This window comes from Drosophila sechellia, chromosome 3L, assembly GCF_004382195.2.
Source record: "Drosophila sechellia strain sech25 chromosome 3L, ASM438219v1, whole genome shotgun sequence".
NCBI classification, from domain to species: Eukaryota; Metazoa; Arthropoda; class Insecta; order Diptera; family Drosophilidae; genus Drosophila; species Drosophila sechellia.
Genome location: NC_045951.1, coordinates 10,070,256 through 10,088,318, shown reverse-complemented (window position 1 = coordinate 10,088,318; position 18,063 = coordinate 10,070,256). Strand labels below are relative to the sequence as shown.

Genomic DNA, 18,063 nt, shown 5'->3' with positions numbered 1-18,063 from the left:
TAGTTTTACATTTTTTTTTTTTTTTTTTGTATTATGTGTCGTTAATACATGTTGGGGTCGTAGAAACATTGTTATTGGAGTGTTGTTGCAAATGCTATCGACTGTGGGTAAAACATTTTTGTGTCGAAATTGTTCTTCCTATGTTTAAAGTTGTTAAAAGTATAGTAAATGTGTGACTCAAATATTCTGGGTGTTGTACTGTATGATTACTAGTGGTAATGAGCCCAGAGTTGTTTTTGATATTTTCTAATTCCCCAGTAGTTCAATGTTATTGCAATGTCAGTTTCTTGGCATACACTTCATACTACAGATTTTCTAATGGTTTATTGCACTGCAGGCTTTCTTTTGACCCTGCTCAAAAAGTTTTCCATCATGCGCAGCAAAGGCAGCCACAAGCCCAAAACTTCGTATGCGGTTGATCATAATAGTAATATTTTTCAGAGTTCTTTGCCCAGGCAATTGTTTTTCTATGGTGTGTGCTTTTTGTTATCAGCTTCAGTTGGCGGTTCGTTCCACAGCTCCACATCATCAGCAGCTCAGGCCGGGAAAACGATGCATCAGGCATATATGCATTCCCAGCATGTACGAAGTACACTCAGAATACTGCCACATCGGCGTGGATGCAGATACTTATGGATAGACTCGTTTGTATCCGAGGGTATGTATATGCGAGCCGCTTTGGCTGCTCTCCCTGTTTCGTATCTGTCGTGTGCATCTCTTGAACTATCAATTTAAATGTCAGTTTAAATTGTAGAATTTTTCATTTCGTGGACTTCGTGCATGAAAACTATAAAAATGTTTTCATTGTTTTTTTTTTCTGCCTCTCTCTTTGTTGTTTTGAGAACTTGCTTAGAGAAGGCTAAGAAACATAGCCGGGCCATAAGGTGTGCTCATGTACAGCGGGGGTTAAGTTAATAGTAGGATGTAGTGATGTAAAATTATTTTATAAAACATTTCTAAAATTGCCCCCTTAATGAGCTACTGTTTCTGTAATAGGTCAGAAACACGAAGTAGACTGCCATAAGACTACAATTTTACATAACATTTGTAGCACTGTCATAAATTAAAGGTGTTGTACTTATTTAAGCTACTGGCTTAAGTCTTTTAAGATCTTCACAGCTTGAATTTAACTAGGACGCAATGTTTTTATGATTATTCAAAGAACATCTTAACCATTATTTAACTATTTTTTCACATTTATATTACAGCTAATGAAGGCTATACGTCTTTGGAATAAATTTATAATAATTATCATAACAAAATTTGCAAAAGTTGAAAACTATTAGACTAAACCCTGCTGTTCATGCCCATATGTGTGGTGGTATAGAGATGTTTTGGCGATATGCCCGGAGCCAAGAGACCCAAAGACCGAGACTGCAGCCAGGTTCTGATTGCACGGCTTCGAGTTCGAGACTTGGAGACTTGGCGACTCCTACTCCAAACTGCGACTGCGACTGTTTTCGTGTGTGACTTGTTTTAGATTTCTGCTCGAATGGGAGCTGCTTGGGCTGCCTTTCAGCATTTGACAGCAGCTGTCAAAAAACGAAACTTGAAAGCGAACCGACCTCGGGGGCCCAAAGACGTTCAGCCCTCAGATCCAAAGTAAAAGTTGCAATATGTTTGTTTTGTTTCGTAAGTTTCTGCCTGCCCGCCTGCCTGGCCTGGCATGGAATGGCTTGGCCTGGCCTTTTTTGGCCAAGTTTCTCCGTTGGCTGATTTCTTACCTTTTTGGGGGTCCCCAGAAGTCGTTGTGATTTTCCCTCTGTAAATAGAAGAAGGGCAGAAAGAAGACATTTGTTAAGAATTTGTGAATACTTGCAGGGGAGAACTTAATTTCTACTCTCCAACCAGATATACAAATACTTTTAGTATTTTAGTATTTCGAGCTTCCCCCCCCCAAAGAACTTGAAAATTGTTTAAACAAATCGAAAACAGTTGAGAGACAGACGTGGCCCATTAATATCACATCTCATTTGAGGAGTTTGTCTTGAATTTATGAGCCCCCAATCTGGTTTCCATTGCGACGATATAATTATAATTCAGCTTTGTTTTGCCAATTTTAATAACTGACACTAATTGCTGCCACCGTTTTTGGCTCGAATCGATGCGATAATTGGTTGTGACTGGCCATCAATGGCCCGAATTAACTTGTTTACAATTAAAGTGTCATTAAGTCATTATCTATTGTGCGAAGTATTGTTTCCCTGTTGTTGTTATTTCATTTTTTGGCAATATTGTTTTTTTCGCAATGCGCCCTTGACACGAGGCCTGCGTTTTTTTTTTAGGGTCCTGAATCAGGGGTTCTCTTGAAGAGTGGCAAAGTCAATATGGGTTGGGCTTGTACACTCTCATGTGTCGAAAGTCGAAAGCAACCCCTGTCTTTTGTTTTGTTGCCATTTCAAATTGCCAATTATCGATGAATTTGCAAAAACACAAACAGACAGACAGGCAGCCAGAAAGTGGAAAGGGGCGCGGCTGTTTTGCAGCTTAAGCGGCAATATCTGTATATATGCTTGTATCTTTCCCTTTTCCTTTCTGGCTTTCACAATCCCCAGGTCCTGTCAATATTTTGCTAGTTCATTTTTTCGCATTAGGGTTGGGTCTTCCTTTCGGTTTGTGTGTGTGTGTGTGTGCTGAATTATGCAAATCAAATGGCACATATCGATGTCGGTTGCAATATTATTGCTGCAATTCAGCAGTTTAACTCCCTTTTAAAATGAAATCAACGTTTCAAGGAGGGGCCGTCGGTCGTCCTGCTGTCCATTCAATTCAAGGAAAAATAGAAAAGTTGCCATAAATCCTGCTAAAGGATTACAACTTGATTTGGTGCATTTGAAATTCAATTGCATTGACAGGTTTATTTGTCATACTTAAAACCTTTTGATAACATTTAAAAACTAGAATTAAAAGCTTAGTAGCAAAAAATAATATATATAAGCGATTTAAAGAGTAAATTTTCTCACGAAAAAGGTTTAATGTAATTTGAATGCAGTAGTACATTTTCTTGTGACATTATTGTCATAATTTATTTTGGGTTAATTATTTATCTATTTTGCCCCGATTTTCCCCTTTTTCCACTACCAAAAACCGTTAAAAAACCGTGAAAAACATGTTTTGCCTTCGCCCTATTTAATCTTTCCCTTGGCCACCCGACTGATTTTGAAATCGGAGACCAACAGCAGCTGGTTGAATGTCGATACCGCCACGCCCTAAGATTTACATATGACTGCGCCTGTCAATTGCCATTAAGGCAGCCAGCGAAACTTTGGAGAAGAAATCAGAGGAATACAAAATAAAAAAATCGGTTTTCTTAATAGATTTCTTTTTTTTTATAGATTTTTCTCGGAGACTTGAAAGGCGGCGCGGCACATCGAATTGTATGGTAATGAAAGGAAACCCTAAGCAAACAGGGCAAGTCCTTTCGTTTTTTACTTATTCAAGAAAGTAGTGAGAATTAATTCAGCAGTAAATATAATTTGGAGAAATAGGGAGGGAATGAGAGTTGCGGCTGCTGCTATTTAACATTCAAATTACAAATCCTTTTTTTTATGAAGAAGGGTTCGAGCAGAACAAATCGTTTTTGGACTCTGGAAACCCTCCTTTTCCTCATTGACTTCAGCCGCTCGAGCTGATGTCAGCATCATCATGATGATTCATCGTTAACATCAATGCGATGATGATGTTGGTGATGATGAACCCTCATCCTGGGATCCTTGTCTGTAACTGGGATGCTGAGGACTCATTTGAATATCTATCTGAGTGCGTATCTTTCGAGTCTTGGCGAATGCGTGAGAAAATTGTCAGCATATTGATTCGATGATTATCAACAGTTATGCGCATATTTAATTGTCCTGTCCCCGCGGAATTTATTTGAATTTGTTGCATTTGCATTTGCATGCGCAGTTTGAGCTAAGTTGAAGTGCAAATATGCATTGAGAGGCTGAGTTTTGTTTAAATATTTGAACAGCTTTCGGTTGATTGACAAGCCGCAAGTTTTCACTCACTGCTCACTGCCAAATGCAGGCAGATGTGTTTGGATGTTTCCTTTGCTGGAATTTCTGACGGGGTCACCACCTCTGATTAGATGCGTAATTAGGCGAGGCGCGGTTTTTGCGCAACCGCCTTCGTTTGTGACCTTAAAAAAGGATCAAATGGTCGCTCTGCACACGCTGCTATCTAATTTTGCGTTTTTTGCCCCACTCTCTTTTGGCCTTTCTCCGCCTTTCGCTGCGTTCTTCGCCGCTTTTTGCCACCCGCTGGGCGCGTTTTGGCACCAAACAAATTGGGGAGTTGTTCTCCATGCGGGAAAATGCCAACGTGATGGATGTTGTCCCACTAGAACGCCACTGAACATGGCAAACTACAGTGAAAACATTACGAATAAAGCATAAATCTATTAAAATTAAGGTATTTACTGCTCTATTATATCGAATTAAATATTTAGAACTAGGAGCAATTTTATTTCAAACCATTTGAAAAGAGATATCGTTATAAAATATATTTTTTTCTTCAGCTAATATTATATGTATTGTATACCTCTAATTTAGGCCCTTATTTGACCACTTAATGTATTACTATTAGACTTTTTTCCCAGTGCATAGCTAGAATTCCTAAACCAGACCGAAAGTTGCCCCTTTGGCTGCTTGTGGCATGTTTGCTTGTTTGGCTCTTTTAGCCCCGGCATTAATCAGTCGGTGGTGCGTCTGACATTGTCAGAGAATGGAGAGAAATAGAGAACTAGACACGCCGAGAAACGGAGAAAAGTGGTGGGGTAGCGGAAGGGTGGCCGTCGGAGGGATCTACTTATTATTTCACTGTAATTAATAAAGATTAAACGTTGTGACACGGCTAGACTGACTAGGGACACCCTCCTCCTGAGGGGACGGGGGTAGATTTTCCTCTAGTTTGCCATCACTGTGCTCTGTAATTTTCAGCATTTTCTCGTTAGTACTTGCCTGATTTGTCCTGCTCGTGACAGTTGCCATATTTAAGTAAATAACAAGCGGTTGAAGATTAATGGTCAGAAGTGCCTTGCATTATAGGCAAATTCATTAAGATATGCCTAAGCTTAAAGTTTCGAAAAAAAAAAAAGCTCCCTGCCATTTAAAAACATTTTCCTCGACCATAAATATCTACGGAGCCCATTAAAGCAACATAAAATCGTATTATGATGATCATAAATTTTCAGTTGAGAGATCACAGATCTGATCTTTTATGCATTTCTCGGCGAGATCAGTTTTCAGTTTTTAGCTAAAGTTTCGGCATTTTTTCCTCAGCGCTCGCATAAAAATTTGATAAACAAACTAATAAACATAAACTAAGATTAATGCATTCATATATCACTCAATGAGCTCAAATTTGGGTCATCAAGTGCAGTCGGCCTGTTATTTTCCTCGGTCCGCATCGGGGTTTGAAGTTCTATCTATGTTGGCGAGGGTGCCTGCCCCACTCGTACTTATGCTTAATTGCACTGGTAATTAATAATGTTATTTATTAGACAAACATGGGCTGCTCCTCTTTGCCTGGATGACCTCACCAGAAAAAAATTGTGTGTGCATGCACAGTAAGAAAAAAGTTCTAAGAAATGGTTGGTCCACCAAAAAAATAATGTTTTTTATATTTGCAAATTCTATTTGAATTTGTAAATATTTTTAAATTTATTAAAAATTAAGAAAATTTAATACTGTTATGAATTCAGTGTTTGAAAACATAGAAATATTTTAGACCAGATTGTTGACCAAATGAATGCCCAATAATGGTAACATATTTTCTCAGTGCCTCTTTGTGACTCGTGCCTCTTCTCTAGATGTGTGTCATTAAGTAAATTAAGTAAATAAACATATGTCCGCTACAAGAAAGAGAGGGGGCGACTGCTGCCGAGGGAGAGGGCAGATCGAGTGAGTGAGAATGAGCGACTTTGGGCATAATTAATTGCCAGTCAGCCGTTGGCCTCGTTGAAGCCAAAGTTGAATTTTACACCCCGCCTTTGGCAGACAGCTGCCACTGACCAGCGATACCCCCCAGTACCTACCAACTTACCCGCCACTGTTCTGTACTGGCTTTATCTTTTCCGAAACGCGTTAGTTTTTGCGCCCTTTAACTTTCGGCTAAGTGAAGTGACCAGCCCCGAATACACTCCTTTTTGGCCTTATGCGCATTTCAACGCCTTCATTTGCATGCGTTTTATGGCTTAATAGTGCCCCGCCTTATCTGTTGCAAATTTTCAGTCAATAGATTACCGATAAGCCCCCGTACAACATTTGCATTTCATTTGCGCCTTCCCCCTGCTAAAAAATAAAGGTTCCAACGAAACCAGTTGAAAAATCCTCAGGGGCAAAACAGTAAAGGTAGAAAGTTGTGTTCTTTGGCTACCTTTGTTGTTTTGGTTGTGTTTCTTTTGAATTCTTTTTCATGTTTCAGCAAGCTTCCGCGTAGCCCGTTCTTAACCTTTCCTCGGGCCATGTCTGCAGCACCTCATCAAGGGCAGCTGGAATCTTTTTGCAGTCGCATCAGCACCTCCAATTCCAGTTTGGAAACTGGAATCGCAGTTGCAGGTTGAAGCAAATTGAGATGCAACTCGGATTTGGTCCCAGAAAACGTTTAATTTTGCTTTTATTGCACTTGCACGACTTATCCAAATTATTCACAGATTGCTTCTGCTCCTTTCTTCAATTTTATTTGGCTTTCAGAATTGCCTTTTTTATGATTTCTGCTCAGTATTGCCTTAAAGTCTTTCCACTGCAGATGAAAGTATAATTTTATTTTTAAAGTTTTTGGATACAAAATGCTATACATAAAAAACCCATTTCCTAAGTGTTTACGACTTGACCAATTTAATAAAACTCGTTTTGGGTTCCCGCAAACGTAAATATACGAAAATATAGATTTTATAAGGCGTAATCTTTAGCATGGCAAATCAAGGCCATAAACAATAATATTTGATTCCGCGCCGTCATAATGAGACTAGTTCTGGCTGCATTCAACAGGCTTTTGGTTTTATGGGCTCCTTGGCATTTCACAAAATGAAAAAATCATTACCGATTATGCAAATAAAAGTCTGCTTTTTTTCTATTTGATTTGGTTGTAGAAGGGGGGTGTTGACAAATGCAAATGCAAAATGTTTGTCGCTCGTGCCGTGGCCCATAAAACCATAAAACCCTCTTGCGATCGATCAAGTTTAAAGTGGAACTATTCGCGTTACTTAGATACATAGATAGCTGCAGATTTGTATCTGCAATGCCAGCGAAGGAGTTGCTGTAATCGAAACTGTTTTGCATATTTATAAGCCTTTTTCTATATGGCTGCGATATGTTTTTCTGTCCAGTTTATGTTAATTGCATGGGGTCTATGAAATTAATACTTTTTATCGCTTGCTCAATCGCCGCGAACTTGTAGCTCACATGTTAGCTGTAAATTAAGTTGACAACTTGGCGCTGCCGCTGACTTGGCTTAGAAAAAAAAAAAAACTGGCTCTTAGCCACAAATGAAATTGGCTTGGAAAAATCAATTGAAAGTGTCCAAGAAATAAGTGTTAGGAAATATTGAGCATAAATCTGTCTGCAACTTGAGGAAAATATTCTAATGAGTTCAGAAGGAATGCTTAAATGTTGTTAATACAAATAAAATAATTGATTCGTTTATTCGCCAATTTTATTTTTCTGTACATCAATAGCTTTTATGTTTTAAAGTATGGAATTAGAAGTCAATGGAAATGTGCTGAAAATTTGTAGCCCGACTTGGGCTTTATTTTCCCATTGAACTCGCAGCTGGTGCCGCTCACAAAAGGGGGGTAACCCATCAATGCCCATCAATTGCACATACGGGCAGCGATATCCATGGTCTATAGTCGAGTATTCGAGTATATAGACTGTCCGTCAGTTGGTCTTCGTACACTTTACTACGCAAATAGCCGTGGCTATTCAAACGTCAAAAGCAAAGCCACTGCCATTAGCTTTGGACTTGGTTTGTCCGCTGGTTTCGCCAATGTTTGTCTACGCCTCACTGCCTACACACTAAAGACAAGCCCCAACCATTCTCCCATTCCAGTGGCCCCACCGTCTTCTCTATTATTTAGCAAATATTTAGAATATTTGAGCAACAGCTAACGGAGACCGAGTCAGAGGCCGGCCACTTGACCACTTGGGCTACTGCACGCGCTTCGGCAAACAAATCATGTTTTCCAAAGGGGGATGAGCAGGTGGGGATTTCGAGGGAGCCATCGAGCCAACTGCATGTCAATGTTTTTCGTTGGATCTATGTGAGCCAAACTTTCTATAAATATGGACATGACTTTGGATAGTTTCTGCTGGCAATATCAGCGTCATCGTGCACTGGAGGCGAAAAAATAGAATGGTGGCTGCAAATGAATTTGCAAAGGCTTTAATACCAATAAATAGATGTTTCAATTGGGTATTACTGTTTTTAAAAAATAGTTTTTAACTTCCATTTGTTGGGATGAAAATATATATATTTTTCCCAATTTCTTTCGACAGTGTAGCTTTTCGCCAAGTGTGGCCATCATCATTATCAACATCATGGACACATCGGCATGATTGCGGTCGTTAAAGCCACCTGCTGTCTGGTATGTTGCGTCTAGCTGCCGTATTTTGGCCTTTAACCTTTTCGTCTTTCGTCTCGTTTTAATTTTCTTTTTTGGTTTTTTGTTTTTGGCCAGGCCAAAAGCTCAGGCTTGTAGCGTTTAATGCTCACTGAGCTGGCCATCTGCATATTGACCAGTACAGGCTGGGAGTTTTGGGCTTGGGTCGGGCCCGAGCCTGGCCGATGCGCTGAGCAGACTGTTGTTAACAAGCTTGTTAATAAATTACCAACAAAATAGCCATAAAATGTGCCAGGCATAAATCATGGCGCGCAATCTGTTCCTCCGCATACATAAATAAATAATAGCAAGTGTGGACACAGCAACGAGACAACGCGACAACCCGACCAGGCAAAATTAGCGACAAGAAATACTATATATATATATGTATATATAAATTCGAAATTGAAATTGATAGCGAAAATCAACAAAGACCAGCGCAACAGCAAAAACAAAAGGCACAATACACAAAAAAAAAGAATTACAAGAAATCTAAGCGTAGCGCACAGAAATTATGAAAACTAAATAAATTCAAATGAATCAAATCGAATGGGTTAAAGCCACAGCGGCAGCTGCATAAATCAACTCAATTAGCGAGGTATTATAAGTTCAGATCACAGATTCGAAAATAAATGGTAGCCAGAAGTCACAAGGAGTTGTCTCACCATTTGTGAATTGGCAAAAAAATTTATTTGAATGAGTGCAAAATGTGCAAAAAAAAATGCTTTAAGATTTCGTTTTATACAATTTTATGTTAATAGATATAACGGACGTTGTTTTTTTTCCTTAGCAATGCAAATGCAAATTTGGTACACCGTTGTCTAGTTTAAACACAAATGAGTTCTTAAACGAAACTTTTAGTATGGATCAAATTCACAAGTTCCCAATTAGCCCTGTAAATTAAATGAAAATGATCGTAATAGTTGAATAAAACCCAAAAAAAAGTGTATACTTCGGCCAGGTGGTAAAAAATCGAATGCAGACGTTAAGAAAAGCCCCAGAAGGCATATAATACCATCATTATTGTGTGGTGCTTTGGGTTTTTGGCTCAATTTTATGGTTACGGCTCATTTCGTGTCATAAAAAAAGCATTTTCAACACATTTTTTAACGACAAGTGCCGGGCAACAGCAACAATAGTGAATGTGGCCAACATTTGCAGCTTTTTGTGGCCCAAAGGCGTTGGCGTTTGCCATGGCAACTGCAGCTATAAAGAGCGGTACATAATGAACAAATTATAATAATGATATGGGGGGATACACATATGTCACATATGTATGTCCAAGTCCAAGCGCGTTCCCCGGCAATTCAAATGTCACACAGTCAACGCTTTTATTTAGCCAAATATGCTGGCATCTATCTCATGCTTCTATTATATTATTATTGGGTATATCTGATTTGGCTAGTTGGTTGTGCTTAAATTAGTGGAAATCGCTTTGAATTTATAATGCGCGATGTGAGGCAACCGAGACATACACAAAACAGACGCCATGTCATGTCAGATCATTAAGAAAATATGGTCAAAAATGTTTCAATTAAAATCAGAAGAGGAGAAGCAATAAAAAAAAAAAAACAACAACAAAACGATCAGTCCCAACTCAGAAATTGTAGGCGGACAAGTTTTGTTTCTGTTTCTATTTCATTTATACATTTTTTTTACTTTTGGTTTTGCTATAAATTGTGTAGGCTACTTTACTGTCAAGTCATTAACAGCAACAACAATAGCGATCGCACGGCGGCAAGTGAATCATTAGGAACAAAAGCCAAGGGTATAAACTGCACAGAATGAGAATTTCTGAATAGCTTTTTGTGGGTTTTTTATAGCTTCAGATCCCGCCTCCTTTCCGGATTGATCTGTTGGGAAATTTGTTCCACGACTTTCTATCATAAACATTTTTCATTTGGCATAGTTTTATAGCGTGTCGTTAATTAGTTGACTTAAATATAATATATATGCATATATACCTACACTTGCAAAGAGCTTCAGCTAATTTGAATACCATGTTTTTTAATTAATGTGTTCTTTTATTGCATTTGGGTCCGGTCATCAGTATGGTGTTTAAACGGAGCATAGCTTATGACTTCAGAATTTTCTATTTCATAAGTTGAGGTATATTTTTAGTAAAATCCCATTCAAATGTAGTTGTAACCACCCATATAATCGATCTGAAAACCCACTTAAAAAACTCTTAAAATACCTTTAAGCTCATTACCCGAGCTCATAGCTCGGCTATCATTAGTCGCGGTAAAAGTTGCGTTGACTCGACTCTGCTCAAGGTTATTTCTGTAATTGACTTATCAACCCACTCGTTTTAGATATATATAAATTTTTTAAACCTCAACTAGCTGGCTAGCAATTTTATAAGCGCTGTTCAAACCGCTTAAGTCAAAGCTGATAACTATTTTATTAAGCTTATTTTGCACATGCTTTTAAACCGCTGCTAAAACCGCCAAAAAGTCTGATCATTTTTTGTTTGACATTTTTTTTGTTATTTTAGTTTTTGGATTTTTTGGCTCGTCATGCCCCAATGGCTTGTGGCGGGGCATCCGACACCCACAACGAAGCCGGCTGGCCATAATGGAAAAATAAATCTTCGATATTGTTGGTACAGTAACAACGCGGCAGAAGTTAAGAGCCGTGTTGTATCTCCCAAAAAGCCAAAGCAACAAAGCTGGCTGAGAACCGAGTTTGAAAAGGCGTTAGATTCGTTGAGGGCGCGCGCGTTCGTCGCTTTTTTCCCTCATCTCCCTTTTTATTTTTTTCCCCCGTTTTCTTTTTTTTACTTGCTCACATCAAAGCCTGAAAAGCCGCTAAGCAAAATGCCCACACTTGGCCAACAGCACAACATAACAAATGCCTAATTGTCTTGGCGGCACTCGTAAAACCTACAAAATTATTACGGCTGCAAGAGAAGACGGTGGAAAAAAAAAAAACAAAAACTAAAGAGGTGAAGAATACAAAAATTCTGTAAAAAAAATACAGCACAAAAGTACACACATAACAGAGGAAAACGCGCCACTTCACATGTTCTGACCAGCCCGAAAGCCGCTCAGAAAAAAAGTGACAAAAGTGCCAAAGGGTAAACTAATGACAGTTTAATTTACTCCCATTGCGATGAAGTGTAACGACTCTCAAAACTCAATTAGGCCTAGGCCATTCACTCGATCTCTATTTTGCGATTAATGTATACCAGAGGTCAATGAAATAGTGACAGTAGGCTTAGAAATGGATAGATTTTTGATGTATAAATTTATTTACAATATTTGTGTTGAGCTCAACTTGTTTTATCATATGATTTTTAAAGTGAACCTGAGGTATATGTGGTCATTCCTTTACTAATGGAGTCTCTAATCTAATTATGTGATATAATCCCTCTAACGAATGCTATCATTTTCCCCTCAGCTGTAAGTGTCTCAGGTAGTATTTGGCACTTTGGCCAAATGCCGCTCTAATGCTCCAATGGTCTACATATATTCACAAAGGTGGTATGTGATCCGGTTTGGATGCTCCCTCTGCGAAGGCAGGTGCAATCGAATGTATGGGACTGTGGGATGGGTCATGACTTAAAAACGCATAATTTCCGGGCTTTATGAGCCGCTCTATTGCTATCTGCCTGCAGCCATTTCTCTCTGTCTCAATTAATTCGCCTAGTTTATGTTTATGACATTGGCTCTACGCATATTTCTGGGTCATAATTTATGATAAGCGCGGTTGTAATGGGTTGGCAAACTCCTTTTCGGAGTGCCGCATTCTTTATTATAATGAACTTTTACGCAGTGCGTATATCTCATAGATACAAAACTGCATAAAGGTTAGTCCTACTCTCGACACATCTCTTCCCTTACCACTTTTTCGTATGAATTAATGTTATTAGCCTCGTAATTTTGTTGAATATTATTGCATTCATGTTTCGTAGGCGCTGGGCCTAATGAGTTTTTCGCTCTGCACCGCATCTTCTTCTGCGGCCAAAAAAGTTGCCGTGTTTGGGTTGTTGTTCTTGAAATTTATGCATTGCCATTGTTTTCTCTGGCCAAAGTTGTTTTGCCGGTGGGCGGTTATTTCAGCAGTATAGTTTCCGCTGCGGTTGCCCCCAGTTGGCCGCCTTTGGCCGCCTTTAGTTGGGCAACTCGGCATCACAACGCCCATCGCACAGTTTGTCAATTGTGTGGGTTGCCTGGACAAAGTGCCACAAGTCTCAGTTTCGATCCAAGGAGGCTGGCACGTCTTAAGGATGCCCCTCGACGGCAAACGGGGCTAATTGGGCTGCGGCAAGCAGTTGAGATACAGTTTAGGATGCGCAGTGGAGCGGGAGATAGTATCTTAAGCAGTTAAAGATACAATTGGGTTGGGAATATGAAGTACAATAGATATTTTGAACAAAATAATGTGGTTTTTGGAATGAAAAGCCTAGAAAAACATACACTCTTATTCAAGCTGAAATGATTTGTTCATCAAAATGATAAGTTAGTTAGCGATAGTTTCCAACTTTTTAAAACCTCGTAGTACTTAGCATTGACATTTGAATATTTGGAAAGGTGCACCCTTTCACAGCGGCCGAGCTCGTAAAGATAAAACCACGAGATATGAGCGTCCCATTTAGGCCAAAGATGCCCTTTCCCAGCGATCCCTAACTATCCTTTCACTATCCATCAGCCGTCAGAGTTTGGAGTTAAACCGCAAAGCGACGGCAATCCATCAATCGACCGAAACTTGTCATGCTCCAATTTGGAATGCTTTTCAATGGCACCTTTTAAGCAGCGCAAGGAAATTCAATTCAATTAGAAGACAAAGAGCCGCAGATACGATCCGCTTAGCATTCTAACTGAATAGCATTCACCTGTCCGCCGAAATAACTTCACACACATACAGACATACCGAAATTAAAAAAAAAAATTATATAAAAAAAAAGGAAGATACCCTAACCACCGGCAGCTGTCAATATGTGTTGGCGCCAAACGAGAATGCTTCGAGAATTCGTGGTGTAGTCAAAGTCGAAGTCAAAGATCCATGGCCATCCATTAAATGCCTACCGTCAAATCATAATTCATTTTTTCCCTGTCTGGTTTAAGGTTCCCCCGCCCGCCAGCCAGCCAGCCAGCCATCTACCCAAACTACCAGTATTCCTCAGCTATTAGGCACTGGCCACTCCTAGACACGCAGCCTCGGGGCACAGACCATAAAGCCATTTTTCCACAGTATCTCTCGCACACAGGTGAGGAGGGTAAGAAAGTGGCAGGTGAGCTAGCTGGATGGTTACTGGTTACGGGTTACAGGTACTAGTGGTTACTATTCCTCTTCGATGCTGCGGCAATCTGGGCTTGGGAATTTGCACCTTGCACTGAGCGGATCCTCACTTATTCGGTTGCATAGCCCGCGGCGCTGGGAAAATACAAAAAAAAAAGGAAGGGAGAAAAAAACCGAGCTCTCGAGTTCATTGATACTCTGTTGCACAGCTCAGGTGCTCAATCAAATGCAATTAACGGCGGCTAGAAAGGAGTGGGGTTTTGGCCAGCAGAACGGAAGTTCGGCTCTTTGGCTGGATGTTGTTGCTATTGAAATGTCAGCTTGGCTTAGTCACTCGACTATCCAACGCAGGCAAATTCGTTGGCCAACAGAAAAAAAAAAAATATAGTAACAGCCAGAAAAACTTATTAAAATTAAGAGAGTGAAAGTAATTTAATTTCTAAGATTGAAAGACATCCGGCATAAAATAAGTACTAATTTCAAAGTGCTATTAGCCTTTGCCTTTATTGGCTCATTGTTGTGTAATGAAGCAGAGAATATTTGCAATTAAATGGTTTATTACTCAACTATTAAATCTGGAAAACAGTTAACACGAATCATTAAATCAATCAACAATGTCTTTTCTAGTGTACAAAGTGCAGACACGGCCAATCATATGGAAACATATCTAGCTAGAGCAACTTTGTCGTGTTTGCCAAATGCCAAAATCGAAATTAAAACAAAAAAAAACGAACATTTAGTAGCGTAGTGAAAAACGAGAGAAAAAGAGGTATAAACACACAAATGCCAAAACTTTATTAGCCCGTTGACGCAAATTAACGGCGACCGCTTCCATTTCGCATTTCAAAGCGTCAAATCGCTGATGTGGTGCAGAGTGGTGCGGCATGGTGGAGCTACTACGGTGGTGCAGTGGTGGTGCTCCGCCATCGGACCAGTTCGCTGCCAGCAAAATAATTTGTAAATGTCAGAGCATTTTGACAGTTTGCGGTGATGTTTTTCAAATTACAATTTACAACAGCAACGACAAACAACAAGCAAGCGGCAAAAAGTTAAGCCGAAAAAAAAAATATACATATATAAAATGATCCGGAGATTTTGTGCATTTCAGCATTTTTTGTGGATTTTTCGCTTGCTTTCTTTTGGGGCAAGGGTTTTTAATTCCACAAAACATGGAAATGCTGCTGACAAAGATTGTGTATCCTCCTCTGTTTTAATTAAACCACAATTTTTTTTCACTCACAAATCCCGATGAAAGTCAACTAGTAGATGGGTTATTTATATAAAATATTTCATAAATAACCAAAGGATAAAAATACAACTCTATTATTGTCGGGCTTTACAGCGAAACCAAATCTCGTAGGTCAACTTTTATTTATATTTTATGATCAGATACTCCCCGATTCCCCGACATGATGCATGGATTTTTTCATAGTTTTCAACAAAACGCCGAACTGTTAACGACTCTGCTGGCCCATAACTTTGGCCATAAATTTGATGTTTGATTTTCATGGCCTGGTCAACAACTTGGGAAAAACTTTAAGCTTCAACTTCGGGCGGGGTTTTGCTCTTTAACGACTGGGCAGATGGCTAATCTGTTAATCTGTTAATGCGAGAAGAGCTCCGAGTAGTGAGTGAAAGGTAAGCCACACTTTCACCCGATCGAAAGAGAGTCGCAACTTGTCGGGCTTTTAATTTAATTAGACAACCAGCATGTGACCCAAACTAATCAAACTTGCTAGCTCGGGGTGTGGTCTCCGGTCACTTTGCAAAGGAGAACAAAAGTAAAGGTATGTGTGTTTATAGACGAGACTGGCCCGGACGGGGGGATCAAAATGAACTTCCAGGTGGATTAGGGGCAATAGCGGTAGAGAAGGGTTCTTGGCAAATGGCAAACAAATGCGATAATAGTTGGCAAACTCGGTGGATAGACGGACAGCATAAACCTACAGCGCAACAACAATGAAATTGAAGAAAATTACACTAAATTGGCTTCAATTATTGTATTAATTTGGGTTCCGTGTTGCTTTCCGGCTTATCCCTTTTGGCCCGTTTTTCCTGACTCTTTTTTATTTTTTTTTTTTTTGTATGGTCTCTACTACTCTACTCTATAAGTTGTCTCGCCGGTTTGGTCCCGATCTGCAAGCAAACATTTTGCTTTTCTAACTTGACTCTGGCATCTTCATGAGCCACTTCTTCTTTTCCTCTTAGTTGGCTTAGTTGAGTTATTTCAAGGCGAAATTATATTAGACAATTGCAATGTGTATGTTGCAGAGTCGGAAACGAGCATGAGTCACATTGAAATGGAATATTATCTTAATTTATTTGATCCATGATAATAATAATTTGTAGAGGTACCTATAATATTTCCAATTTGAAAATAGTAAGTAGAAGTAATATTCATATTATCACTTTCCACACTTAACTCGCCTATTTTTTTCTCTGTATTGCAGTTGTTGCTGTCGTGCAGGAAGCCTCGTCTTGACTTGGCCAAGAGGAAACTGACGATTATAGCCCGTAGATGCGAGTATGTGACTTTCTGGAGCCAAGTCTTACTTCTTTTTTTAGAAGTAAGAGAGGCGGCCGGAAGAACTTCATTGCTTGTCATCTGCCAGGAGTTTGTTTTTCTTACTCCACCCTTTTATTTTTCCTGCAGGTAAATTTTTTTCTGCTTGGCTGATTAAATAGTTAATCCTATGTGCATAACATGAATTTAATTTTTTAGCTCTAAAAAAAAATAAGATCACAGGTAATTGATTTTTACATATTCTGAACTATTTATGGCTTTAAGAAATTCCCAATGATTCTTTAAATTACGTATGTCTAATTGGTTTGCCAATAAACTCGCATTGTATAGAATTCCCCACAGAAAACGTATATTAAACCAAAAACTTTTTTTTTGAGCTTATTTTCAATTTATAATCCACAACTCACCAAGAAATTGAAGCTGAAGGCCACAAAAAAACATTGGCAATCACACAGACACTCGGTGGCACAAACACAAGCACTCAAGTACACTGTCGGAAAATGTTTAAGTTAATTTTTTGCGAACATCTAATTTTCTCTGAAACTCAAAACGTTTGGCTCTTTGGCGCACAGAAAAAACACGCAAATGGTGATAGAGTTCTTATAAGTTAGAGTAGAACGTAGGACACGTGGGCGGTCACGAGTTCGTTTCCCAGAAGAATCGTTTCCATTCGATTCTCCGGAGAATTGCTGGCTAACTGTTCTTTTGGCAACCCGAGCGGCTTCAAAGCCGAATAGCGAATGCGGCAATTGGCAAGTGGCGGCTAAAAAAGCCACTCGCACCGCAGCAACAATCGCAACGTCGGCGTCGACGGCAACTTTTGGTAGGCAGAAAAAAAGTCGTATATTCGCACATATAAATATATATACGTATATATGTATTTGCCCTCTCCCTCTGACCCCATATGCACCTCTCTTTCTTCGGACGGCGACTGTGTGAGTGTGCTTTGCGAAATGCATTTCTGCAGCAGCTGCAGTCAACATGTTGCTGGCGTGCTTTTGTGGCTTTGTAGCCCACCACAAGTCCGAGAACCCACCACACTCGTTGGTCGTATTCGTATCTGTGAGTGTTTGTATCTGTGAGTTTCGCACAGTATCTGTGTGTGGGTTTGCACGTGTTTCGCCAAAGGATTACCACTGAGAACCTAGAATCCAAAGCTCAGCTGTTGTTGTTGGCTAAGTGCACTGAACAAAATATCATACCAATTTGATAGGGAAACCATTTTTCTCGGTAATGATTGTTTAAATGCCGACGGGTTCTTGTATGCAGATTGATAAGAAATATGTCCAAAATGGACTGCGCTTTTTTTTCTGTGTGATGTTGGCCGTGTTGCTTTTGCCATTTGTGGGCTTGTCGCCTGACTGACATTTCCTTTTGATGCGCCTACGTGGCCGCTTTGGCATATGCATTAGTTGGCCCCCAGAGGGATGGTCGAGGGAGCGGAAGCGGGTGCAGGGCAACTTCAATGATCGAACGTGACATTTAAGCCCCACACAACACAAGAAACAACGGCGAACTCAACGCAGAACTCAGAAGGCCCAGAACTCTTGGCTCAAAACTCAAAAGTCTTGCGTATGGCGCAGCTGGCACGAAAGGGGCCAAAAGGGGAAAAGCGGGCGAAAAACAAACGACTTGAGTGAGTTTTTCCCGCCTTGAGTCTGTATTTTCTCACAGTCAATTGCATTGTTTTTGTTCAGCC

General features: G+C 39.7%; 1 long non-coding RNA gene across 1 annotated transcript in view; it reads right to left on the bottom strand.

Moving 5' to 3' along the window:
* The window catches only part of LOC116801050, a 30,913-nt gene extending 13,826 nt beyond the window's left edge, over positions 1 to 17,087 (bottom strand). The window contains exons 1-2 of the long non-coding RNA XR_004361744.1: positions 16,772 to 17,087; positions 1,725 to 1,762 (exon numbers count right to left, since the gene is read on the bottom strand). This is a non-coding gene — a long non-coding RNA (uncharacterized LOC116801050). The remainder of the gene's footprint in view (positions 1 to 1,724; positions 1,763 to 16,771) is intronic.
* Positions 17,088 to 18,063: the final 976 nt, after the last annotated feature.